We start from the raw sequence: 27,483 nt of genomic DNA on the forward strand, positions 1-27,483 counted from the left end.
CCTTCCTTCCTTCCTTCCTTCCTTCCTTCCTTCCTTCCTCTTTCATCCTCCCTCTTCCATCCCCTCCCCTCTCCTCCTCTTCCTTTCCTTTCCTTTCTTCTCTCCTCTCCTCCTCTTCTCTCCTTCCTTCCCTCCCTCCCTCTTTCTTTCTTTCTTTCTTTCTTTCTTTTCTTTCTCTTTCTTTTTCTTTCTTTCTTTCTTTCTGCCTTCCCTGCCTTTCTTTTTATTTTTTGCTGTCATTTTTGACTCAATAATTTTCATTTTTTTTCTTTTTTGCTTCTAAAAAGAAAAAAAAACAGGATACATATGCAGAATGTGCAGATTTGTTACATAGGTATACAGGTGCTGTGGTTTGCTACACCAATTGACCCATCCTGTAAGTTCCCTCTCCTCACCCCCCACCCCACAACAGGCCAGGATGTGTGTTGTTCCCCTCTTTGTGTCCATGTGTTCTCAATGTTCAACTCCTTCTTATGAGTGAGAACATGCAGTGTTTGGTTTTCTGTTCCTGGGTTAGTTTGGTGAGATCGATGGCTTCCAACCTCATCCGTGTCCCTGCAAAGAACATGATCTCATTCCTTTTTATGCCTGCATAGTATTCTATGTTGTATATGTACCACATTTTCTTTATTCAGTCTATCATTGGTGGGCATTTGGGTGGGTTCCAAGTCTTTGCTATTGTAAATAGTGCTGCAATAAACATACATTTGCATGTGTCTTTATAATAGAATCATTTATATTCCTTTGGGTATATATCCAGTAATGGGATTGCTGGATCAAATGGTATTTCTGGTTCTAGATTCTTGAGGAATTGCCATACTGTCTTCCACAACGGTTGAACTAATTTACATTCCCACCAACAGTGTAAAAATATTTCTATTTCTCCACAGCCTTGCTAGCATCTACTATTTCCTGACATTTTAATAATGGCCATTCTGACTGGTGTGAGATGGTATCTCATTGTGGTTTTGATTTGCATTTCTCTGAGGATCAGTGGTGTTCAGCTTTTTTTCATATATTTGTTGACTGCGTAAATGTCTTTTTTTGAGAAGTGTCTGTTCATATCATTTGCCCACTTTTTGATGGTGCTGTTTGTCTTTTTCTTGTAAATATGTTTAAGTTCCCTATAAATTCTGGATATTAGACCCTCGTCAGATGGGTAGATTGCAAAAATTTTTCTCCCATTCTTTAGGCTGCCTCCTCACTCTGATGATAGTTTCTTTTGCTGTGCAGAAGCTCTTTAGTTTAATTAGATTCCATTTGTCAATTTTGGCTTTTGTTGCAATTACTTTTGGAGTTTTTGTCATGAAGTCTTTGCCCATGCTTATGTCCTAAATGGTATTACCTAGGTTTTCTTCTAGGGTTTTTATGGTTTTAGGTTTTACATTTGAGTCTTTAACCCATCTTGAGTTAATTTTTGTACAAGATGTAAGGAAGGAGTCCAGTTTCATTTTTTCTGCATATGGTTAGCCAGTTTTCCTAGCCATTTACTGAATAGGAGATCCTTTCCCCATTGATTGTTTTTGTCAGGTTTGTCAAAGATCAGATGGTTGTAGATGTGCGGTGTTATTTCTGAGGTCTCCATTCTGCTCCATTGGTCTATATGATTGTTTTGGTACAAGTATCATGCTGTTTTGGTTACTGTAGCCTTGTAGTATAGTTTGAAGTCAGGTGGTGTGATACCTCCAGCTCTGTTCTTTTTGCTTAGGATTGTCTTGGCTATTTGGGGTCTTCTTAGATTCCATATGAAATTTAAAATAGTTTTTTTCTAATTATGTGAAGAATGTCAATGGTAGTTTGATGAGAATAGCATTGAATCTATAAACTTTGGATGGCCATTTTCACAATATTGATTCTTCCTATCCATGAGGATGGAATATTTTTCCATTTGTTTGTGTTCTCTCATTTCCTTGAGCAGTTGTTTGTAGTTCTCCTTGAAGAGGTCCTTCACATCCCTTGTTAGCTGTATTCCTAGGTATTTTATTCTTTTTGTAGCAATTGTGAATGGGATTTCATTTATGATTTGGCTCTCTGCTTGCCTATTGTAGGTGTAAAGGAATGCTTGTGATTTTTGCACATTGATTTTGTATCCTGAGACTTTACTGAAGTGGCTTATCAGTTTAGGAAGCCTTTGGGCTGAGATGATGGGATTTTCAAACTATAAAATCATGTCATCTACAAACAGAGACAACTTGACTTCCTCTCTTCCTATTTGGACACCCCTTATTTCTTTCTGTTACCTGATTGCCCTGGCCAGAACTTCCAATTCTATGTTGAATAGGAGTGGTAAGAAAGGGCATCCTTGTCTTGTACCAGTTTTCAAAGGGAATGCTTCCAGCTTTTGTCCATTCTACATGACATTGTGTGTAGGTTTGTCATAAATAACTCTAATTATTTTGAGATATGTTCCATCAATACCTAGTTGATTGAGAGATTTTAACATGAAACGATGTTAAATTTTATCAAAGGCCTTTATTGCATCTACTGAGATAATCCTGTGGTTTTTGTCTTTGGTTCTGTTTATGTGATGGATTATGTTTATTGATTTGTGTATGTTGAACCAGCCTTGCATCCCAGGGTTGAAGCTGACTTGGTCATGGTGGATAAGTTTTTTGGTGTGCTGCTGGATTTGGCTAGCCAGTATTTTATTGAAGGTTTTTGCATTGATGTTCATCAGGGATATTGGCCTGATGTTTTCTTTTTTTGTTGTGTCCCTTCCTGGTTTTGGTATCAGGATGATGCTGGCTTCATAAAATGAGTTAGGGAGGAGTCTCTCCTTTTCAATTGTTTCGAATAGTTTCAGAAGGAATGGTACTAGCTCCTCCTTGTATTTCTGGTAGAATTCAGCTGTGAATCCGTCTGGTCCTGGGCTTTTTTTGGTTGGTAGGCTATTAATTACTGCCTCAATTTCAGAGCTTGTTGTTGGTCTATTCAGGGATTCAACTTCTTCCTGGTTTAGTCCTGATAGGGTGTACATGTCCAGGAATTTATCCATTTCTTCTAGATTTTCCAGTTTATTTGCATAGAGGTGTTTATGTTATTCTCTGATGGTAGTTTGTGTTTCTGTGGGGTCAATGGTGATATCCCCTTTACCACTTTTTATTGTGTCTATTTGATTCTTCTCTCTCTTCTTCTTTATTAATCTAGCTAGTGGTCAATCTATTTTGCTATTTTTTTTTTTTTTCCAAAAAAACAGCTCCTGAATTTGTTGATTTTTTTGAAGGGTTTTTCGTGTCTCTATTTCCTGCACTTCTTCTCTGATCTTAGTTATTTCTTGTCTTCTGGAAGCTTTTGGATTATTTTGCTCTTGCCTCTCTAGCTCTTTTAATTGTGATATTAGGGTGTTGATTTGAGATCCTTCTAGCTTTCTGATGTGGGCACTTAGTGCTATAAATTACCCTGTTAACACTGCCATAGCTGTGTCTCAGAGATTCTGGTACATTGTCTCTTTGTTCTCATTGGTTTCAAATAACTTCTTGATTTCTGCCTTAATTTCATTATTTACCCTGGAGTCATTCAGGAGCAGGTTGTTCAACTTCCATGAAATTGTGTAGTTTTGTGTGAGTTTCTTAATCCTGGGTTCTAATTTGATTGCACCGTGGTCTGCGAGACTGTTCGTTACGATTTCCATTCTTTTGCATTTGCTGAGAAGTGTTTTACTTTCAATTATGTGGTCAATTTTAGAATAAGTGCCATGTGGCACTGAGAAGAATGTATATTCTGTTGATTTGGAGTAGGGAGTTCCATAGATGTCTACTAGGTCCCCTTGATCCAGAGCTGAGTTCAAGTCCTGAATATCCTTGTTAATTTTGTCTCTCATTGATCTGCTTAATGCTGACAGTGGAGTGTTAAAGTCTCACACTATTATTGTGTGGGAGTCTAAGTCTCTTTGTAGGTCTCTAAGAACTTGTTTTATGAATCTCAGTGCTCCTTTCTTGGGTGCATATATATTCACAATAGTTAGCTCTTCTTGTTGAATTGTTCCCTTTACCATTATGCAATACCCTTCTTTGTCTTTTTTGCTCTTTGTTGGTTTAAAGCCTGTTTTGTCAGAGACTAGGAGACTAGGATTGCAACCCCTACTTTTTTTTTTTTCCTTTTCATTTCCTTGGTAAATTTTCCTCCATCCCTTTCTTTTGAGACTGTGTGTGTCTTTGCATGTAAGATGGGTCTCCTGAATACAGGACACTGATGGGTCTTGACTCCTTATCCAGTTTGCCAGTTTGTGTCTTTTAACTGAGGCATTTAGCCCATTTACATTTAAGGTTAATATTGTTATGTGTGAGTTTGATCCTATCATCATGATGCTATTTGGCTATTTTGCACACTAGTTGATGTAGTTTCTTCGTAGTGTCATTGGTCTTTATGTTTTGGTGTGTTTTTGCAGTGGCTGGTACCGGTTTTTCCTTTTAATATTTAATGCTTTTTTCAGGAGCTCTTGCAGGGCAGGCCTGGTGGCAACAAAATCCTTCAGCATTTACTTGTCTGGAAAGGATTTTATTTTTCCTTTGCTTATGAAGCTTAGTTTGGCTGGAAGTGAAATTCTGGGTTGAAAATTCTTTCCTTTAAGAAGGTTGAATATTGGCCCCTCATCTCTTCTGGCTTGTAGACTTTCTGCTGAGAGGTCTGTTTTATTCTGATGGGCTTCCCTTTGTAGGTGACCTGGCCTTTCTTTCTGGTTGCCCTTAACAGGTTTTCCTTCATTTTGACATTGGAGAATCTGATGATTATGTATCTTAGGGTTGATCTTCTCATGGAGTATCATCTTAATGGTGTTCTCTGTATTTCCTGAACTTGCATGTTGGCCTGTCTTTCTAGGTTGGGGAAGTTCTCCTGGATAATATACTGAAATGTGTTTTCCAGCCTGATTCCGTCCTCCCCAGCTCCTTCTGGTTGTCCAATCAATTGTAGGTTCAGTTTTTTTATGAAGTTCCATATTTCTTGGAGGCTTTGTTCATCCCTTTTCATTCTTTTTTTCTCTATTCTTGTCTGCATGTCTTATTTCAGTAAAGTGGTCTTCGAACTCTGGTATCCTTTCTTCCGCTTGGTCAATTCTTCTGTTTTTACTTGTGTATGCATCACGAAGTTCTTGTGCTGTGCTTTTCAGCTCCTTAGGTAATTTATATTCCTCTCTAAACTGGATATTCTAGTTAATAATTTCTCTAACCTTTTATCAAGGTAATCTTAGCTTCTTTGCATTGGGTTAGAACATGCTCCTTTAGCTCATCATAGTTTTTTATTACCCGTCTTCTGAAGCCTACTTCTGTCAATTCATCCATCTGATCCTCCATCCAGTTCCGTGCCCTTGATGGAAAGATGCTGCAATTATTTGGGGGAGAGGAGGCACTCTGGCCTTTTGGGTTTTCAGCATTTTTTCATTGATTCTTTTTCATCTTTGTGAGTTTTTCTAGTTTTGGTATTTGAGGCTGCTGACCCTTGGATGGGGTTTTTCTGGGGGACTTTTTGTTGTTGTTGTTGATGCTATTTTTGTCACTTTGTGCTTGTTTGTTTTCTTTCAATAGTCAGGTCCCTCTTCCGTAGGGCTGCTGCAGTTTGCTGGGGGTTTTGCTTCAGGCCTTATTCATCTGATTCACTCCTGTGCCTACAGATGTCATTCAAGGAGGCTGAAGAGCAGCAAAGATGGGTGCCTGCTCCCTCTTCTGGGACCTCTGACCTTGAGGGGCACCAACCTGATGCTAGTAGGATGGCTCCTGTATAGGGTGTGTCTGACAACCCCTGTTGGAGGGTCTCACTCAGTTGGGTGGCACAGGAAGCAGGACCTGTTTAAGGAAGCACTTTATCCCTTGGTGGAAAGGGTGTGTTTTGCTGGGGGAAACCCACTTGTCTGGGCTGCCCAGAGTCTTCAGAATGACCAGGAGGAGAGGCTAAGTCTGCTGGTCCCCAGAGACTGCGACCACCCCTCCCGCTAGGGGCTCAGACCCAGGGAGATCTGAATTCTGTCCCTGAGCCTCTGGCTGGAGTTATTGGAGATCCTGTAGGAAAGCCCCACCCACGGAGGAAGGATGGGTCAGGGTTAGACCTGAAGAGGCCCTCTGGCCTTATTCCACAGCAAGTGTGCTGTGCTGTGGGGCCAAGTCTTGGGACCAAGCTATCCAGCCTTCCTAGCTCCAGCAAGGGAAAAGCACAGCCTGGAGCTATAGAAATAGGTGCCGCCCTTCCCCCCACCCAGGGAGCTTAGCATGTTAGGCATCGTAGGTCCCAGTGCTGGCTGCTGTTCCTCCCTCAAGGAGCTCAAATGGCTTAGACAGCAGGCAGCTGCAGGCAGTGCTGGTCGCCCCTCCCACCTGGAGTTCAGTAAGCTTAAACAGATGCCAGCGAGAGGCTGTAAGAATCTGCCATTCTGGGATTGGGACACTAGGCTCTGGTGGTGTGGGTTCACGAGTAGGATCTTCCGATCTGTGGGTTGCACATTTCTGTGGAAAAAGGACTGTTTCCCCAGCTGGGTATCGTGCTCACTCACCACCTCCCTTGGCTCGGGGGAGGGGGTTCCCCTTCCTTTTGTGGTTCTCAGGTTGGCTGCGGCATCGCACTGCTCTTTCTTCTCTCCGTGGGTCATGCCAGCCTTCTAGTCAATTTTGATGAGAGAACCTGGATACCTTGGTTGCCAGTGAAGGATTCACATGCTTCTTATGTTTTTATAAGAAGCATGGCACTAGCATCTGCATCTGGTAAAGGCCTTGGAATACTTTCATTCATGGCAGAAGGCAAAGGGGAACCAGCATGTGCAGAGATGACATGGTAAAAGAGGAAGAACGAGAGAGGGTGAGGAAGTACCAGGCTCTTTTTAACAACCATCTCTTGTGGGGACTAATTCACTCATCTCTGATGGAGGGCATTACTCTATTCCTGAGGTATCCATCCCCATGACCCAGACACCTCCCATTAAGTCCAACACTGCCACATTGGGGATCAAATTTCAATGTAAGGTTCAGAGGGGACAAGTATTCAAACCATAGCAGTGGCTCTGATTCTGAGGTGTGGACACATGTGGAGTGGCAGTGAAGTCCGAGTCCAGAATACAGTCGTGTAGAGTGGCTATAGGACCTGGAGTGTAGGTAGCTCTCAGGGACTGTGGCTCTGGCGTCTGAGACATGGGCACTTACAGTGGAGTCATAGAGCCAGTGGTCTGGAACACGGGTACAAGTGGAGTGGTCGTGACTCTAGAGTTTGGTGGGGTTTGGGAGGTAGCATCACAATAGTAGTTCCTTTTTGGGGGGATCACAGCATCTCCCTCTCCAGGTTGTTCACAGTGGCAATGGCTCTGGTGAAAGTTACCAGTGTCCCTTGCAGAGAAGATTCACTGGAAACCATGCTGGCACCCGATGAATGGCTAATACTGATAGCCCCCACCATTCTAGACATCTCTAGAAATCTCAGGCATGCCATTCTCCCCAGTGATTAATTCTGTGTGATTATTCTGGGCATTTTGTTTATTTATTGTTTGTTTTGTTTCCTTTTGTTGCATAGATTCTTTTGAACCTTTGAGCAATCCCAAGGATGTTTTTCTTGCCTTTGTAGGGAAAATAAGGCTGATGTCTCCAGCTCTGTCATCTTGATGACATCACTCCCCATTAAATCTTTCTAAAGGAATTGCTTACTGTTTGATTCATACTTCTCAAAAACTCAAAAGTTCTAAAATAACCAAGAGTGTACACATATTTGTTGAATAAATAATTTGAGACATAATGAGACAGGTCTAAATTGTCTTGAGACTGGAAATATGTTTAGGCTGAATTATTTTTCAAATATTGAAATGTGTTACTAGAGAAGCTAATAGCATGTACTTTTAAAAGCTCTTCCTTAATATGCATCCAGAGAGACAGACTGGCAGGTATCCAAAGCTATTTGGTGACTCTCATGGGGCAGAACTTGTTGCTGAGATTTCTTGATTTAAATATGAGTTGAATATGCCTTCCTCCAGGAGCATTTTGTCACTTAAAAAGAAAAACTGCCTATTTTAAAGTAATTAAAATTAAATATGATTAAATAGGGATTATTAGAATTATTTGTTATACTTTGATAAATGTAAAAGACTTTATGTTTTTCAATTATACTTGTAACCATTAGTAGTAATATTAGTGGTCTCATTTTACATGGAGATTCAATTGCAATTAGCTCATTTTCATGAAACCTGGGAAATCATTTGGTATACGGATTTTTGACAACTATTTAAACATTAGGGAAAATCCTGGGTATTTTAATGGAACCAGAAATCCGTTAATGTTACATAAACCATGTACAAGTATCTCAAATTTTGAAACATGTTTGATACCTGTTCACTGTAGGTATTTAATTTTTTTTCTTTAACTGAATCTCTTTCTTAATGATTGGAGAGATGCTTCAAATAGAATTGGATGACATTAGAAGTATTTTTTTTTCTCCTGGTTACCATCTTAAGAGGGAAATAGAAACTGAAGAAAGGGGACTCCAGCTATAAAACCAAGGTAGCTAGCTTTATTATATTTTCCTCACTTTTAAAATATATTATTGATATTTCAAACATTTAGATAGTATTCAAAAACAAAATCAAAATTTGTGTTCCACTACCAGCTTAATAAATAGTAGTACTATGTGCAATTGAAGTCTTCTGTGAATTTCTTCTTGGTAATACCCTCCTCTGCTCCCCAGAAGTAACTATGATCCTACATGTAATATTTATATACTTCTCAATCTTTTTTATAATTTCCAGTCTAGACAAAATATAAATTTTTTTTTTTTTTTTGAGACAGAGTCTCACTCTGTCAACTAGGCTGGAGTGCAATGGCACGATCTCAGCTCACTGCACCCTCTGCCTCCCAGGTTCAAGCAATTCTCCTGCCTTAGCCTCCTGAGTAGCTGGGATTACAGGTGCCTGACACCATGCCCAGCTAATTTTTGTACTTTTAGTAGAGATGGGGTTTCACCATGTTAGCCAGGCTGGTCTTGAACTCCTGACCTCAGGTGATCTGCTTGCCTAGGGCTCCCAAAGTGCTGGGAAAAAATATTATTATACTATCTTGCTTGTTTTTACATGTTATGATTGGAATTGTGATATATGAGTTCTTCTGTACATTTTCCTCCTCAATATTAAGCTTGTAGGCTCTATGTTGATACTTGTAGCTCTATTGTATTATTTCTGAGTGAATTTTTAAAAATGCTATTAAAGTGTGATATAATGTAACAAATATGGCTTTTTGTCATATGGAACTCAAATTCTGTCTTATTCCTTATATCTATGTACCTTTAAGAAAGTTATTTAAATGATCTCAGCCAGCTTTTAAAAAAATCTATAGAATGAGGTAATAGCATCTTCTTTTATCTTCCAAATTTTATTTTAGAACCAGGGGCTACATGGACAGGTTTATTACAAAAGTATACTGCTTGGTACTGAGGGTTGGAGTATGATTGAATCCATCACCCAGGTAATGAGCATGATACCTAACAGGTAGTTTTTTTTTTTTTGACTCCTACCCACTTCTCTTTCTCCCTCTTATATTCTCCGGTGTTTTTTGTTACCATCTTTACGTCCATGTGTACCCAATGTTTAGCTCCCACTTATAATTGAGAATATAGCATATTCTTTATAAAGTAGTCTTGGTATAATGATATAATGGGTGTATATATTTAAACACATATATGTATATATACACACAAACATATCCACACATATATACAATAATATATGTTTGGAACATAACAAATATTAATTCTTTTCCCTATTATAATTTTCTTTTCTATCTCCACTTTTTAAAATTAGTTGTGATTACTATAAATACTTTTTATATAACAGGGACTACTTGTTGGTATTCTGGGATATAAGAATGCAAGGAAAAAAATTTGAGAAAAAACATTCTGTTATGTCTGTGGTTCTCAGCAGCCTGATGCAGTGAAAGAGGCCTGAGCTATGAAGTCATAAATCCTGGATGTGACTTCCAGCTCACTGGTTCACTGGTTATGTGACTTGACCAAATTACTTAATTTTCTTTTAGCCTGATTTTTCATTGGCAAAATGGAAACAGATGCTACTTAACTGATAAGGGCTTTGTGATGATGAAATTAAATCAGTTTAGTAAAGTACTAAACATTTTTCCAGGCTTATTATATATGTGTAATGCAAATTAGCAGATTTCCCTTTTACCATCAATTTATTAATATGTCAAATATTAACAGAAGTCTGTTATATACATCTACTTATCTACATTTCAGGGCTTTATTTTCCGTCTTCTTTTCACTGTACACTTTCAAACCCTGAGTTATTTCATGGACTTCCATAGCTTAAGCAGTTCTGGACACTAACAAACCAACATATTCAGCTACAGACTCATTATCCAATAGAGTATTGGAAATGTTATGTGCCTAACTCTTCATCTTCCTAGTTTACCTCTCCTTTGTTAAATCTAAAATTATTTTCTCATTATCTCACCATATTCTTGTAATACTTAGTTCTACTACTCTAGTGTTTAAATATCTCTAAAATATTTTGCTCATCACCATATCCTTACATTTGCCTTGTTTAGGCCCTCATCACTTCTGGTGGATTAGAAGTGATATTTTATTAAATGTATCCCTTGCTCCTGCTTATGGCATCCAGTCTATCATTCCTCCACAAAATCTGGCCATATTACTCTCTTGGTGAAATCTTGAAATATTTCTATTTCTGCGGAATAGCATCAAACACCTTAACAGCGTTGAAATTGTCCTATATAATCAATATTTTAACAGTTTTTAAAAGGTCTATATAAATCAGATTCTATGTAATTTTGCCCTATCACCTGATAAATTGTCCATTGTATCCAAAGTTCTCATCATACAGAAACTTGAGTTTCTCAAAGCTTATCATGCAATGTCCTCCCTCTCTACAAATGCATGTGTTGTTGTCTTTCCTGGAAATGCCTTCAAGCCTTTTCTTCCAATACTAAGCCTTGAGAGGAAATAAATTAATGTTTCTAAAGTCCTTACTGTATCAGAAACTGTGTTAAGTAATGTAAAGACATGGTAATAGTTGAATATCCTAATAACTCCATGAAGTTGACAAGATCTCCATTTCAGAGATGAAATTGAGGCAGGATTTAAACTCTCATTGGCTGACTCCAAAAACTGTATTTTTAACAATCGTGCCCTAAATAATTTATTTAATTCTCACAAAAACCTAAAGAAAGATAGATATTTAAGTTGATTTTTACGTGATAAAACATGCTCTTGTAGTATGAATGGTGTATCCTAGTCATATAGTTAAATTCAGCAAAGCCTAAATTTAATATCAAATTTGACAAACATTAAAGCCCATATTGTTTCCATTATAAACCCCTGTGTCTTTAAATATCACCCCTTCCCTCAATGAATCATTTCCCAGTGCTCCCACGGGTAGATGATAATGCCAATGTTTTCTCTGCTGATATACCTCGTATAGTGGAATAAAATAAGAATAATTAACATTTACCGAGCAGTTATTTAACATATAGACACATTTCTATGTGCTTTGGTTAATTATCTAATTTACATATCTCAGTGAGTATCATAGCGACCATATGCATTACTCTGCAACAGTGTGGTTGCCTGTTTTCCTTATGAAAGTGTGAACACCTTGGAGGCAACAACTGACTGATACGTATCTGACTTCCTAGCATCTAGTGCAATTCCTTGTGTGTAGAAGGTCCACAATAAATATTTTTAATTAAATGAATGGGCTATGTTAGAGAGTGTCTATGATATTGGTAGGACACAGAGAGAAAAGTAGAAAGCATGTCTTAAATCTTAGAGAACAAATGAAATCTTCTCCCACAGTACTTATCCCTTGAACTCAGGAATGCAGAATCTTTAGTGGGTTAAATTCTTCTCCTAAAAATTACGCATTTTCCAAATGACAGTAGTCAGTTAGACATCTTAATAGATATCACAGATTTATACCTAAATTTGCTTTGATTTATACCCAAATTTTGATTTATCTTATTGGCCCCATTCACATTATAGCGTTCACTCCTTATTTTACATGCACTATAAAATTCAAAGTATTGGAAAGTCTCTTGATGTGTAAAGACATTACATTTGTCTAAAGTGGCCATCTCTGTTTTCCATCCATTTGGAAAGCTGATTTAAGTGTTTTTCTCAGGCATAGCCAGACTTCTGAAAAAATGGAAATTGGCTCTTCATTACGACCTTGTCTTTGTTTTATCTGAGAGTACAATTGTCTACTTTTCCTCCATCATTTCCATTCAAGGCTTACTTGCTGCATCTTTTCTTTGACTTCCTCAGGATTTACTATCTGCATAGTTTTCCTCGTGCCATATGTTTCTCTACTTTGCTGGGTTCTAATTTTCGTCTATTCTAGGATGATGACGACGATGATGATGATGAAATGATGATGATGATGATGATGTGTGTGTGTATATGTTGTCTTTGTGTGTTTCTCATCTCCGTCTCCATCTTTAGACAATTGAAACCTGAAACTTAACCAAGCAGATGCAAAGTTGCAGTCTTTGTTTCAGAGTTGGCTATGGAGATTTGTATGTGAGAAACGATACTGGCTTTCCTTCCACTCACTGACGAAAGAGGGACTAAGCTAATGCTCTTCCCAGCCACCTGGTTATGCACTGTTGAATCATGCCATTTTAGGAAACTGAAATTTCTAGTGCTTACATTTGTAATTATCGTAGGTTATGTCAATAATTTAGATTTTCTAAATTATTGTACTCTATATAACCTTGTACCTAATAAATTTCAAAATATTCAAATTTTATTTATAAATAAAATGCTTTTTATATGAAATTGCTTCTATATATGATTAAATTGATAAAACTTCTGTGATTTATAAAATGTCTGAGGCCTTTAAATCTTCTATTTAAGGAATAAATAATATTACTCATAGAAGAGAGAAATATTGGGGAGCCAGGCACGGTGGCTCACACCTGTAATCCCAGCACTTTGGGAGGCCGAGGCAGGCAGATCACGAGGTCAGGAGATCAAGACCATCCTGGCTAACATGGTGAAATCCCGTCTCTACTAAAAAATACAAAAAATTACCCAGGTGTGGTGGCGGGCGCCTGTAGTCCCAGCTACTCGGGAGGCTGAGGCAGGAGAATAACTTGAACCCGGGAGGCAGAGCTTGCAGTTAGTGGCGATAGAACCACTGCACTCCAGCCTGGGCAACAGTAAAAAAAATTGTGGACATGAATACATAAAGACAGAGAAGTGGATGGTAATTTCACTCCTTTGAATTTTTATCATTTTATCATTGGCTCAGCAGGGATTATGCTTCACATGCGCTTAGACATCTCTAAACTCAGCACCTATTGTCATCAGCACCCCTACTACCTTCAAGGGCTGATATCAACTGCTATTGATTTATTGATGAAAATAACCATGATGACACCACCAAGGGTGAATAGCTCCCTACAGCAGAATTATCAATTGGAAAACTTTGGTTTAACTCTTGACAGTCATTCTTTACTCAACCCTGAGTAATGAACTTAAAGGTTTCACTTTGATTTTACAAATGATCAGGTGGAATGACATAGAAATATGAATTGTGTGTGTGTGTGCATGTATGTGAGACAGCGTATAAAAAGAGGCTTTGGGAAGACATGACTTTAGGCATCTCAGTAACCTTAATAACATCATGTTCAGTCCACTTTTGGTGGAAAAAGAAGGCTTAATTGGTTTTTATATCTAAGACACTTTGAAAAATAGACAAGCATTTTATACATGTATGTATTTGCTGGTTTACATGAATCTCCCATCCTACAGTATTTTTGCAAATACTGCAGTATTTTGCAAATACTGTTATGACATTTTTAAAATGCTACCTTTGTTTTCCCTGGATGAATATTAGCAAAATTAAATGTACATTTTGTTTTAAAGCCTGTTTTTTTCTTCAGGCAATGAAAACAATGCTGTGTTCTTAGAAGCTTAAATTCTAAGAGCAAGAGCTCTCAGAACCACTGACACACCCAAAGTAAAGGTGCTTATGTTCCAAAACAATTAATATTGATGGACACATATACCCATATTGATGATTTTTAAGAGAAACTCCTTCCACATTTTTGAATTGGAAAATTAATTATTTGTCAATTAAACTTCTCTAAAAAAGGTTATTCAAATGAGTCCAGGTAAAAATCTCCATATTTTATAGCCACATATTTTCTCTTTCTTTCATTTATTTATTTTCTTAATTTTCATTTAGCCTTGTTGATGTTCCAGAAATGATAGCGAAAAGCCAATTCCGTGTATCTCACTTATAATGTAGAATATCAGCCTAAACTTGCAGAAACTATATCTTTTGAATAAAAGACAGCAGATGCTGTAGCATTTCTGCCAAAGAAGGAGTCCAGTTTAAACATTCTGCAGTATGCAAATGTCATCTCCTCTATGTGAATGTTTTCCCCAAGTGGATGTTGCAGGGTTGGAGTCTTCTGCCTATGATTTAGGTTGTAATTTTATTTGTGGAAATAAACCAATCGTGGAGCTCCAATTGTCTTGGCGGTGAGGTGATCAATAGCCCATTACTGGATAGAACACCGACTACAGGAAGAGCATTGAAGATTTTAATGCATGAATTATGCATGCAGCGCTCATTCTTTAGTCTCCGAACAGAATGACAGGGTTTGTGAAGTCGCCTCAGATAGTTTCTTGCATTAAGTGACTGCAGTGAAATGCTTAATATTTTCAGGCATAGAAGCAGCATTGACTCCGGCCAGCCGAATTTGGAAGATGTAAATCTGCCAGCTCACAGCACGGAATGCTTTATTTGAAAGTATTGCTGTGTAGACAGCCAGCTTTTCTGTCATCTAACCTGCTCTCCCCAGGTTGGCTGAAGGATGGGAGCGGCTGTGCCTGCCTGTGAGGTCACAGCATGAAGTCCTTTTAACTTGCTTTCTGCTGCAGGAGAGAGGCGTATTGTGGTATAACTGTTGCTGTATTTATTCAAATGGACAATTTGCAATAGATATTATACCCAGGACGACAGATAAGTCAACACATAAGGTAAGTCCAAGGTTGTTTTAATAGGTTAGGTGATTGTAAACTAGAATATGCTGAGTTAGGATAATGGTGATGCCATATTAGTGAGGTTGACTCAGACCTTAGTATTGCAACGCCAGCATCAGGACTCTCAATTGTTATGTTAAATGAGAGGTGACTTTCTATATTTGATAGTATTGGACCATAGGGTATTTGATCTTGCATGCAAAAGCTTTTCAAGAATGTGCTAGAGCTCGAATGTGTGGAAGACTGCAAACTGGGGAGGGGCAGCAGGAGAATGAGCTGAATCGATAACGAAATTACCTCCTTGTGGGGAAGTTTTAGCACGGCTGTGGCATCGCGTTGGCTCAGATTATTTCCTTAATGTCAACATTTTCAGATTCTAGTAAAAGATGTGGGTAGACACCAGAAATGCTCAAACCTTCTCCCAGAAGCAGAGGAGAGCACTGAGGTACTCAAACTCAAATACTGTGTTGCATACAAATTGAGCAGATGGAATTCAAACAATTTGGACTAGCCTGCCCTTGAGGGAAGACCTTGCTGTCAAACAAAACCATTTGACTTCTACCTGTGGTGGTTTGGTTTTATTTTTCCCTCTTGTCAAGAATGCCTTACTCCAAAACGTATGGATAGATGACATGTTGTGACATTTACCCAAAAAAGAGTTTTATTTCTTGGTGTTTAAAAAATTACCCTTATACAATTATAGGACCCACTACATAAGATCCAAATAAAATTTACAAAAACTCTGTAAAACTGAAAAACACAGTACTCTATGAGTATATTTGTCAGAAGTCATTGTTAATTAAAGTTGCTTGCTTAAATATCATGGCAAATGATTAATTCCTGAACATTTGTTTAGGATGACAAAACAGAATTAATAAATATAAAGCAAGAGACTACATAAGTAAAATTCTTTAAGGATACTCTTCAATTTATATTACTAGTGAATATATATTACTAGTGAATATATATACTAGTGAATTTATATTACTAGTGAATATATATGCACACACACATACATATATACTATCATTCATAGTTTATAAAACATTAATATATGCACTATAATATATAGGTATATCTACTTCCTCGTGTATGTTTATTGATACTGTTTTTAAAAGTGTGTTTGCTAAATCATCTATCCAGACCAAGAACAGATAAGGACGAGTATGTTTTGGGAAAAAAAAAAAGAAAGCATCACTTTATTTTTTTAAAAAAGAAAGAAATTTAGAGTAATGATGATAATAAGAGCACAGGGAAACTACATTTCATGCATTTCAATTCTGCTACAATGTTGATATTTTATTGGGGTTTCCTATTGTCCAGGCATTGTGCACAGAACTCCCAGCATTACAGAATGGTTTAAATCTTCAAAGCTGATCTAGTTTAGGTATAAGAGGAAACTCACACCTGAAGTTTCTCCTTAGGGAGGGGAATAAAGGAAGGAGATATTACTACCTATATATCTTAGAGGTCTCCTGATGCTGAGTCATGGTGTTCAGTTCTGCTCAAATGCCTCCTGGCTGAGGTGGCTGGTTAACAGCTAATAAAATGGAATCTAGAGGAAAATGAGAAAGAATGGAGGGGGGCAGAAACTTAAGGATATTTATTGCCTAATGACACACACTAAATTCTGAGTAATAAGTAGAATGGCAGTGCTACTTGTTGGATCTGGCTGAGTTGACAGTAGGAGAATAAAAGCTCCCGTGCTGGGTGACAAGATCATAGCAGTAGAATTAATAGCCTAACAAGGGGAGAGTGTATAAACAAAGGGGTTCGAGAAGCACTGCCCTTGTACTTATCTAAAGCTCTCTGTCTTCTTTCTCGTCTCAACCCAAGCCATTAATCAATCTCATTTAAAAGACATCATGTTCAGATAAAGAATAGTTTCCGGATCATGTAAGGAAACTCTGGAATAAGATGTGCTCAGTTCCTGCTTCCCACGGTGGTTATAATTAATTTTTATAGGCTATCAATTGGGAGGAACCAACAAAAAATTGATGAGAATTTTTAAATATCTTCTTTGGTATATATGAGGCACTAAAATGAGTTTAGATAGTGATTGTTATGGCAACATATAATCGTATTAGATATAATTGGAAATGGAGACTGAATATATTACAAAAATATATATTAAAAAGGAAACAGGGCAAATGGAATGAGAGAGTAGTGAAACATCAAACATGAGATTTTGAAAGAAAAATGTACTTAAATTGTAGTTGATATACGTTATGAGTGACTCAAAATCAATGTATAAAAATTCTGAAGTAACAGGTTTACTAATATAAGGGCTTATAATTTCTTTAAAAAATAAATGTTAAAGGTGACTTAGAGTGAGAAATAATTGACAATAATATTTTAAAGTAGAAAGGTGTAATATTTCTTATAGGGAATAAATACTGATAGAGCTAAAATATATTTGTACTTATGTTGTAATAAATTGAAGTAGAAATCTCTCTATATATATTGAGAGAGAGGGAGAAAGCATAGTGTATATGTATATACTCTTTATCTGTCTACCTATCTATCTAGTTTTCTACTTAGGAACTACCATAAGTGATCTGTAACTACCATAATCCTAAGTGGTAGTTACATATATATATATATATATATATATATATATGTATACACATACACTATATATGAAATATATATACTATAAGTTAATATACAGTATAGTATATATATTTACAGTATATATACTATAAATATATACAATATATACAGTATATATACTATACATATACTATATATACTATACATATATAGTATACTATATATACTATACATATATAGTATACTATATATACTATATATACTATACATATATAGTATACTATATATACTATACATATATACAGCATATATATACTGTAAATATATAGTATATATTTACTTATAGTATATACATTTACACATATAATTAAATGTATATACTATATTTACTTAGGATTGTGGTAGTTACAGATTACTTACGGATGATTAGGAGGCCTACAAGTATTTGAAGAGAGGTAATATACCCATTTTCAACAAAGCAAGTTAATATGAAAATTGAGGAAATCAGAGCTTATGATTAGACAACAAGAAAATTTCCCATAGGGTGCTTCAGTAAACAGTCCTGATGAGTTGCAAGCTTTGTGAAATTCACAGAAAACTTTTGCAGGTATGAATCTACAACAAAGAGTGATTGTTTGGAGATATCATCTGCTTTTCTCTCCTATTTGAGAAAAATGATTAAATTGGTTCCCCCTCAAAATTTTTTCCCTGAGTAATTAGCATATGAAGCATCTTTCTTTCAGATATGCTCTTCAGGGTTGACTCTGAGGAGTGCCTCAGTTTAATATAGCTTTATGGATGCTTCACCAATTTATTCCCTCTTATTGTAAATATACCTTTTACTCCATTTTCATTGTTCATCAATCTCTTTCGTCTCACAAGACAACTCAGTGCAATAAGGAAGCATTTATTAAGGATCCTCTTGTTTGGTGTTGCTAGGTACTCTGGTTTTGTAGATACAAAAGAAGATGAAGGGCCTGTGCTTTCAATGGGAACAAACAAGTCAAATGCAGGGGGAAAAAGATAAAATATAGGAGCACCCAAAAATATTTCGTAAAACGTTTTACTGTCATAGGAGAAATGAGGAATTATGCACAACATTTTTTAAGTGGCACCTGGAGGAAGAACATGCATAAAAGTATGGAGGCTAAAATTAATATTATGTATTTTAATGTTGGTACTGAAACAGAGGGATTGGATGGGTGGTGTAGCTGAGAATAAACAAGGTGGGGGCAGGTTATTAGGAACTTAGCCACCAGAATAACGTGTTTAGACTTGACTTAATAGGCAGTGAACACCCACAGACATTATTTAATCTCACTGGAGGCATTTAATGATAAAGAAGTATCTGACTCTTGAATCAGATAAATTCTCAGCATTTCTTTTTATGGCTGCTAATCCTAAATTAAATAGTCATGCACCACATAAATACGTTTTGATCGCATATTTGACAGTGGTCCCATGAGATTATAATGGAGCAGAAAATTTCCTGTTGCCTAGTGATATGGTAGACCTTGTAATGACATAGAGCAACACATTACCTTTTTTCTATGTTTAGATACACAAATACTTACCATTGCGTTGTACTTGCCTACAGTATTCAGTACGGTAACATGCTGTTCATGTTTGCAGCCGAGAACAATAGGCTATGCCATACAGCCTACATATGTAGTAGGCTAGACCATCTAGGTTTGCGTAAGCACACTTCGTGATGTTCCCATGGTCAAAATCACCTAACCGCTCATTTCTCAGAATGTATCCTCATAGTTAAGTGATGTGTAACTGTATTGTATTAACCATGTCTTTTATTTTCTGTATTCTGATACTTTAGCTTTGCAGATCCTGGAAGGACCACCCTTCCTAGGTGTTAGCTGATTACTGGAGTTAGTATACAACTTGCCCCTGAGTACACTTTTCAAATGCAAACCAACCAATCCAGAGCCCCACCACTACAACCAACTTCCTTATCTGGGCTCTCACACTCTGGGCCACTATCCACTTGGCTAATCACCCTGGGGACACATACCAGACAAGTGACAAATGAAATTTTTCAAACTAGCCAGTCCTAAACACTGACCTGCTCCTGTTCGTTCTGGTGAAAACCACACAGTTCCCCTCTCTCCCTCTGCCTCCTGACCAGCCCCAGTTCTCCATGTTGCTCCTTGTGGTGTGCTGTGCCCTTTGCTCTGGTGATCTGTGGGTTTAACAAGTTATCTTTTTTTTTTTGAGATGGAGTTTCATTCTGTCACCCAGGCTGGAGTCCAGTGGCACAATCTCGGCTCACCGCAACCTCCTGGAGTGCAATGGCGCAATCTAGGCTCACTGCAACCTCCATCTCCCAAGTTCAAGTGATTCTTCTGCCTCAGCCTCCCGAGTAGCTGGGATTACAGGCATGTGCCTCCACATATGGCTAATTTTTGTATTTTTTAGTAGAGACGGGGTTTCACCATGTTGGCCAGGCTGGTCTTGAACTCCTGGCCTCAGGTGATCTGCCCACCTCAGCCTCCCAAAGTGCTGAGATTATAGGCGTGAGGCACTGCACCTGGCCAACAAATTATCTTTTCAATGACAGTTGTCTCCAGATCTGTTGTCCTTAACAAACCTAAATAATAAAACCTACATTAAAATAAACTTAAAAATCTTCTAAATTTTAATACAAACTAACATAAATAGAAATACTATATTCCTAGGACATGAAATAAATTAGCCAAGTCTTTTTTCTCAAAAAAAAAAAAAAATCATTACCTTTTTACTGAACTGTTTTCTTATTTTGAATTTAAGGATAAATTCTGAGTGAATCTCTTATAAAAATAAACTTAACTATTTTCCAAGTTGCGGTTGATAAAGGGAGGGTACATCCTCTAGAAATGTGAATGGGCAATTAGAAGTTTTCAGTCTTATGTCAAGATACATAAGTCTAAAGTTTTAAATATTTTCCTGAGATTGCTTTAACTTGTAGTATGTCATATCTACTGCATGGAAACAAGCGTTTACTTTGTCAAACGACTAAATCAATGCTGAGGGAAAATGCTATCTTTGGACTACTTGAATATAGAAAATTTTGAAACTGTAACTACTAAATGCTAGTGTTGTTTACATAATGTCTGTAATATCTGATGAGGAACTACACTACACATCCTAACAAAAAGAAATTCTGTTACGTTAAGCCACAAAATTGAATTGAATTTCACTCTCTTGAGAACAGTGTCCAAGGAGAGATTGTTAATCAGTGAATGCAAAACTTTAGAACAATGAACCAAATGCAATTAAGCAGAAGACTAACAAGAATTAGACCACACAGAAAACCATGCTTTGAAGAATCTGTATCACAAGATAGTATCTTTTGGTGGTGCACTCCATTATTTTAAAATACCATCACTGAAAGAAGAGAACAGTAAATGATTTTAAGAGGTAGAATAATTCAAATATTAAATGCATGTTTGATTTTTACGGCCATTAACTGCCCTTTCACCCATTCTACTCCTAGATTGCAGTATAAGTTATTACTGTAATCGTAATAGCCCTTTGAGAAATAAACTTTTGAAAAACTCGAGTGGCAAATTGATGACAATTTAGGTTGGGAATAGGTTAGAAAAGATACTAGTCATGATAGCAGATGGAAGGGCAGCGAGGTAGGTGGCTGGGAGGGAATCTGGAGGCGGAGCTGTGCCAGAAAGAACATAGGAATTTAAACAGATGGAAGATGATATATCAGTTGGCAGGGAGAGCCGCTGGGTGACAAGCAGAAGAATCTATTGAAGAACTGGGTGGATAGGCAGCCAATAAGTGAATTAGATGAACGAGTAATAAAAGAAATAGATCAGTATGAGGGCACCCAAGCTCCAGAACAAATAGACAAGAACAATAGAAAGCAACTACAATTAGTCCCTTTGCTTGAACCTGAGGAAATTACGTTTATTGTAATCTTTTAAAGTGCTTTGAAGTGATGATGAATAAATGATGATAAATAAGATGATCACCTTCTATAGAAGGAAAATGTTAGTATAAAATTTAAAGATGCTTACCACTAAATAAATATATTCTATAAAATTATTATGAGCATACAATTTATTTTATGTCCTAGTTTTGGGTTTCCTATAAATTGAGTTCTGGCCCTGGCTTGGTTACCCTATGAGGCTATGGGGATGTGGCTGGAAAATAATGCTGATGCATAGTGAAAGTGGAGAATAAGAACTTTAATTCCTTTCAAAAAAGATAATTTACCAGACTATGGCAAATGTGAATATGGTATTATCTTTATAAAAATAGCTTATGTTGTTTTTGTCTATTAAAAATGATAATAGCAGTGTCTCAGTGAGGATAAAGAAGACCATTACAAGTCATTTGGTCTCTCTTCTGCCTTCAGACTTACCCACTCTTAAATCACCATATTCTTAGGCAATTATTCATACTTGCAAGCGCTTAGTATAATTGTGTAGTGCAGTTATGCACTTTTTAAATGACAGCTGTCATTATGGGTTGATAGAAAGTACCATACCCAGGAATATTTGTAGGAAGGACTTGGCTTAATATGACCATTCTGATTGACCTTCAGATAATTACATGGTTTCTTAGCAGAGAAGATACTTCAATTTGCCACATTATAAGCTTAAAATTAACATTCTTTTTATTCTTCCATCTAGCCTATAAACTTATTTTTCTGGTACTGTCAACCATATTTCTCAGGCCAGTCTATGACTTTCTATTTTACTAGCCAAAGCCCATATGCCATTATGCCTGAAACTGGGTTGTTTTACTGCCAGTATGATCATTTCTAAAATATCTATATTCCAGTCAATCCCACACACAGAATCAGGGATCATTTATCTCAAGGGTTGTCTGAGTTATATGAATATTCTTTTCAAGTGAATTTTTTTTAGCTGGCACTTTAATCTCTTGAATTAAACTTCTGAGCACAGGCTAGTAGCAGTGTCTTCCGAAATTCTAAGTGCTATTTATACACACACACACACACACACACACACACACACAAGTTGGAGCAATTTCCTAAAGAACAAGATGAGGCAAATTCTACACATATGCCAGGTATTAGGCCAGGCCAGACAATGAGGGATACAAGGATAAATAAGATATGAACCTTTTCATCAGAGTTTATATTTTGGTGGATGAACAGGTAAATATATATATATATATATATATGTATGTGTGTATGCATATGTATATATATATATGTGTATGCATATGTATACACATACATATATATGTGTGTATGCATATGTATATGTATACAGGTGTATATATACATACATATGCAGGTATATACACATATATGATAATATATATAATCTAATATATATGATAATATATATAATCGTATATATGTATATATAATCATATATGTATATATTATCATACATATAATATGTATACAGGTATATATATACACATATATGTGTGTATATATATATATAAAATCAGATACTATGGTACACTTTAATAGATGCAATGACATTATATTCATGTAATATATGTGTATATCATCCTCCATAATGGTAAATCTCTTGAGGTTAGGGAACACACTAATTTATTAATTAGTAAATATTTATTAAGCCTCTTTTATGTACAATGGTTATGCAAAGGGAAGATTTTTCCCTGTTGCTGTGGGCAAAACAGTCTATTGAAAAAGACAAAAGAAAGGCGCGAACTTTCTGTGAGATATAATGGTACACAGTATGTACAATATGTGCATATAAATTGGGCTCTAACCAAAATCAGGAGAGGACATCAAGGATAACTTCCTCAATGAAGAAATCAAAGGATACATAGGATAGTTTTTAAACTATTTAAGTATTTGTATAATGGTTTATTCATTGTTGTTATAAAATAATGGTGTTGACTGTAAACTTCAGAGGTTCAGACTAAAAAAGATACATGTATTTAATGAACAAAGGAAGCCAACTATGTGTTTGGTGTTGAGATAATTATTTAAGTATTATCTCACTTAATCCTCTCCAGAAGACTATGATATCCTCACTTTTAAGATGGATGTTACACTATTACTAAAACCCGTTAGTTCAGGATTAGGAGATTAAAGTTTCTCTTTCATATCACCATAATTTTGCAAAATTTTCTTGGCCACTTTGCAGAAACTTTTAAATGTCAATGCATTTATATATTCGGTGATATTTTGGAACCCCTGTATTCATTAGATTGTTCATCTCCCTTTCCTTTTAACTAAAATGTATATAATGGGGCCAGTACAATGTTGCATGTTAATTTTTATTCAGATGCTATTGATTAGGAGATTGGAGGGGGGGCCTCAAGATGGCTGACTAGAAGACTTTCATGCCCACCTCCTCCACTTTAAAAACCAAAATAGTGTTCAGATAGTCACATATTGAATATATTACCTGAGAGAGAGTGGTGGAATTCAATAGGGAAGTGACAAAAACACCAAAAGCAGGAAAGAGAAGGGGGAGAGAGACAGTCTGCCTGCCCAGAATCAGCTGGAAGCTGGGAGTGACTTCCCAGCCCAGGGAGTAGGTGAGCAAGACACATACAATGGCCCACATCACTATCATGGAATTATGCAGTCCTGGCTATAGGAGAACCCCTTATTATTCTCAACCCTTGAAACTATCATAGTGAGCTGCCAATAGACTGCAGAAAGGAACTGCCCCAGGGAGGGAGCTTGCACTGGGTCCCACACCCTTTCTGAGACCTAAGTGGCTACAGCAAGGTGCCATTTTTAAACCTAGCTTTTGACAGGCTGCCTGTTGTCCTGGGGTGCAGCAGCATTGATTCTGAGGTGTTAAGGAAACTTGGGCTGTCCCTGATGGGACTGAGGAGCAAGCCGAGAATGTTCCTGCAGCCAAGGCTAAGAAGCAAGTGAGGTGTGGGCTGTAGTGGCCACTGCCAGGAAGCAAGCACTGCTGGGACAGAGACTGAGACACAAGCAGGATGCAAGTTGACACTGAGACATGGATGCCAGCTGGGTGGACACTCCTGTAGCCAGGGCTAGGGCCTGAGCTAGGCTCAGGCTACCACTGGTAGTGGTGGAGTATAGGACAGACCTGTGTTTTCTACCAGCTGTGGCCACTGAAGATAACGCCACCCTCTCCAATGGCAGGGTCTCAGTATCGCTGCTACTGCTTCTCCCTGGAGCATTGCACCTGGCACCTGAGGATTACCCTACCCCACCCACAATGGTTGGTGCTTGCTTTCACCATTCAGGGTACTGAGCAAAAGGCCACCCAGCCCGGCATTGCACCTGCAAGACAGAGCACATAGCCTGTGGCCTTGGGGATGGCCCAACCCAATTTACCACTCTGGAACCTGAGCACTCCTACTAGCGTCCTGAAGTTGGCTCTAAACTCCCAGCCACTACCACTTCAGCTGGCACTTATCTGCAAGTGCCATCTGTGAGCCTGGAAATGGGCCTGCCCAGCCCATTGCTGCTACCACCAACATCAACACACAACAACTGAGACCCAAAGAATTTTTCCGCCATTGCTATTGCCATTCTCCATGCCACACCAGTTGCCCAATGTCCAAGTATCTGACCACCCACTTAGTCTACTGCTGCCGCTACTGGAATCTGAGCAAGACATCTGGAGGTTCAAGAGTCAGCCCTCCGGTAACTGCAAACAAACGTACCTGTGTATATCACCCAGTGGAACAAAAATAGGCAAACTCAGCCCACTGCTGCCAGCACTGTGGCCTGAACACTGGCCCACCTGATATCCTAGTCCCCGGCATAACCTCACCACAGCCTCCACTAATAACCACACCCTAACCCACCAAAAAATGACAGGCATCGCTAATGCTGTATGTAGCAAAAGAAATTATACAGAGACACAGTTAGAATCAAAGTCAAAGTTCCCTACCTGAACAACACTACAGAAATATCCTTAGGAAAAGTTCTCCCCTACAAAAGTAAATTCAAAAATAGGAAGAAGCAACAGTTACACCATATGTGCAGATATCAATGCAAGACACATGAAGCATGAAAAGGCAAGGAAATGTGACACCGCCAGAGGAACACCGTAATTCTCTAGTAATAGATCTTAATTGAAACAAAATTCAACATTTCAGGCAAAGAATTCAAAATATTTATTTTTCAAACACTCAGTGAAACACAAGAGAAGCTGAAAAATGATACAAAGAAATCAGAAAAAACAATCCAGGATAAGAATGAGAAATTTACCAAAGATATTTTTTCCCTAAGAGAAAACAAATAGAAATTCTGGAACTCAAGGACTTTTTGAAGGAAAAATAAAATACATTTGAAAGTATCAAAATTGGAAGCTAGATCAGGCAGAAGAAATGATCTCAGAATTTGGAGATAGGTCTTTTGAAATAATGCAGTCACACAAAAATATAGAAACATATTTAAAAAGAATGAGCAAAGCCATTTTGACATTTGAGACAACATAAAACCACTGGATAGTCAAGTTACTGTATCTCCATGGGTGAAGAAACAACAACAAAAAGATTAGAAACTCTGTTTAACAAAATGATAGGTGAAAATTTCCAAAATCTAGCAAAAGATTTAGACATTCAGATAAAAGAGGCTTAGCAATCCCCAGGTTGATAAAATACAAATGTGTCTCCATGGCACATTATAGTATGACTGTCTAAAGCTACGGATAAAAAGCCAATCCTAAAAACAGCAATAGAAAAGTATATAGTCATCTATAAAGGAACCCCATTAGACTAAAAGCAGATTTCTCAGTTGAACACTTACAGGGCAGAAGAGAATTGGATGATCTATTCAAAGTGCTGAAAAAATGTCAGTCAAAAATGCTATATCCGGCAAAATTATCCTTCATTAATGACGTAGAAATAAAGTCTTTTCCAGTCAAGCAAATGCTGAGGGAATTCATAACCACTAGGCCAGTCCTACAAGAAATGCTCGTCCTAAACCAGAAAGCAAAAGAACAACATTCACCAGCATGACAACAAGTAAAAGTGTAAAATCACTGGTTAAAATAATAATACAAAGGAGGAAGAGATAAAACTCAAACAGTGCCACTGCAGAAATCCACCAAACAACAAAGAGTATCAATAAGAGAAAAAGAAAGGGACAAGGAATATATACAACAACCAGAAAACAACAATATGACAGGAACAAAGCCTCACATATCAATAATAATCTTAAACATAAACGAACTAAATTCTCCACTTAAAAGTTATAGACAGGCTGAATAGATTAGAAAACATGAACCAACTATATGCTACTAATAAGAAACTCACCTTACCAGTGAAGACACATATAGACTGAAACTAAAGGAATGGAAAAAGATATTCCACATAAAAGGAAATCAAAAGCAAGCAGGAATAGCTACACTTATATCAGGTAAAATGGACTTTAAGTGAAAAGCAGTTAAAAAAAAAAGACAAAGGACATATAATCATAAAGGAATGAATTCAGTAAGAGATATAACAATTCTATATATACATGTACTCAACACTGGAGTACCCAGATTCATAAAGAAAATATTACTAGATAATACTACTAAAGAGAGAGAGGCTATAAAGGATAATAGTGGGAGACTTTAACACCCCACTCTCAGCATTAGGCAGATTATCTAGACAGAACATCAGCAAAGAAACATTGGATTTAAACTAGTCTTTAGTCCAAATGGACACAGTAGACATTTACACAACATTCTATCCAACGATGACAGAATATACATTCTTATCATAAGCATGTGGAAAATTCTCCAGGATAGATCATATGTGAGGCAGCAAAACAAGTCTCATCAAATTTTTTAAAAATTGGAATTATATCAAGTATCTTCTCAGACCACAATGGAATAAAACTAGAAATCAATAGCAATAGGAACACTGAAAAGTAAACAACAAGCTCCTGAATTAACATTGAGCCAACAAAGAAATTAAGATGAAAATAAAAAGAGTTTGAAACAAATGAAAATAAAAACAGAGTATACCAAAACCTATAGGGTACAGGAAAAGCAATGCTAA

At 37.2% G+C, this 27,483-nt stretch overlaps 1 protein-coding gene across 8 annotated transcripts in view; it reads left to right on the forward strand.

The window, feature by feature from the left end:
• The window catches only part of CNTN1 (contactin 1), a 402,152-nt gene that overhangs the window by 128,043 nt on the left and 246,626 nt on the right, over nt 1–27,483 (forward strand). Inside the window, exon 1 of one of the 8 annotated variants that reach the window (XM_032173710.2) lies at nt 13,518–14,979. The exons of 6 other annotated variants lie outside the window; for them this stretch is intronic. The gene's annotated coding sequence lies outside the window, so the exon portion shown is untranslated. Of the gene's footprint in view, nt 1–13,517; nt 14,980–27,483 lie in introns of those variants that run through there. One more of the 8 variants, XM_032173716.2, reaches the window with a different exon arrangement.

This window comes from Hylobates moloch, unplaced genomic scaffold, assembly GCF_009828535.3.
Source record: "Hylobates moloch isolate HMO894 unplaced genomic scaffold, HMol_V3 SCAFFOLD_13, whole genome shotgun sequence".
NCBI lineage: Eukaryota > Metazoa > Chordata > Mammalia > Primates > Hylobatidae > Hylobates > Hylobates moloch.